Source organism: Bison bison, unplaced genomic scaffold (genome assembly GCF_000754665.1).
Source record: "Bison bison bison isolate TAMUID 2011002044 unplaced genomic scaffold, Bison_UMD1.0 scf7180017864260, whole genome shotgun sequence".
Lineage (NCBI taxonomy): Eukaryota > Metazoa > Chordata > Mammalia > Artiodactyla > Bovidae > Bison > Bison bison.
The window spans coordinates 10,059,476-10,061,109 of record NW_011494832.1 but is presented as its reverse complement, the minus strand read 5'-3'; positions in this window follow the sequence as shown (position 1 = coordinate 10,061,109).

The following is a 1,634-nucleotide window of genomic DNA, read 5'->3' as shown; positions in this document are numbered from 1 at the left end:
CAGATGGCTAACAAACACATGAAAGATGCTCAACATCACTCATTATCAGAGAAATGCAAATCAAAACCACTATGAGGTACCATTTCATGCCAGTCAGAATGGCTGCGATCCAAAAGTCTACAAGCAGTAAATGCTGGAGAGGGTGTGGAAAAAAGGGAACCCTCTTACACTGTTGGTGGGAATGCAAACTAGTACAGCCACCATGAAGAACAGTGTGGAGATTCCTTAAAAAACTGGAAATAGAACTGCCTTATGACCCAGCAATCCCACTGCTGGGCATACACACTGAGGAAACCAGAATTGAAAGAGACACATGTACCCCAATTTTCATCGCAGCACTGTTTGTAATAGCCATGACATGGTGGCAACCTAGATGTCCATCAGCAGATGAATGGATGGGAAAGCTGTGGTACATATACACAATGGAGTATTACTCAGGCATTAGAAGGAATGCATTTGAATCAGTTCTAATGAGGTGGATGAAACTGCAGCCTATTATACAGAGTGAAGTAAGACAGGAAGAAAAACACCCATACAGTATACTAACGCATATATATGGAATTTAGAAAGATGGTAACAATAACCCTGTATATGAGACAGCAAAAGAGACACTGATGTATAGAATAGTCTTTTGGACTCTGTGGGAGAGGGAGAGGGTGGGATGATTTGGGAGAATGGCATTGAAACATGTATAATATCATATATGAAATGAGTCGTCAGTCCAGGTTCGATGCACGATACTGGAATCTTGGGGCTGGTGCACTGGGACAACCCAGAGGGATGGTATGGGGAGGGATGAGGGAGGAGGGTTCAGGATGGGGAACACGTGTATACCTGTGGTGGATTCATGTTGATATATGGCAAAATCAATACAATATTGTAAAGTTAAATAATAAAATAAAATTTAAAAAAAAAGAAAGATAAACTGGATCGCACAGAGAAATAGCCACTATCTTGTAATAATCTATAATGTATATAATTGACAACAATACTGAATCACTATGCTAATCTTGTAAGTTGAGTACACTTCAATTTTAAAAGGTTCAGTTGTGCAAGGTGTGTATGTTCTAGAGATCTGTCATACAACAGAGTAACTGTAGTTAACCATATTGCATTGTGCAACTAAAATTTTGTTGAGGGTAGATCTGTTTTGAGTTCTTATAACAAAAGCAAAGGGGTACAAAGAAAATTAGAGGTAATATGTAGCTCTATTACCTTGACCATATTATGATTTCCCATGTATATGAATATGTCCAAACTAACCAAGTTGTACACATTAAATATATTCAGTTTTTAATATACCAGTTCAGTTCAGTCGCTCAGTCATATCCGACTCTTTGCGACCCCATGTATCGCAGCACGCCAGGCCTCCCTGGCCATCACCAACTCCCGGAGTTCACCCAGACTCATGTCCATCGAGTCAGTGATGCCATCTAGCCATCTCATCCTCTGCGTCCCCTTCTCCTCCTGCCCCCAATCCCTCCCAGCATCAGAGTCTTTTCCAATGAGTCAACTCTTTGCATGAGGTGGCCAAAGTACTGGAGTTTCAGCTTCAGCATCATTCCTTCCAAAGAAATCCCAGGGCTGATCTCCTTCAGAATGGACTGGTTGGATCTCCTTGCAGTCCAAGGGAC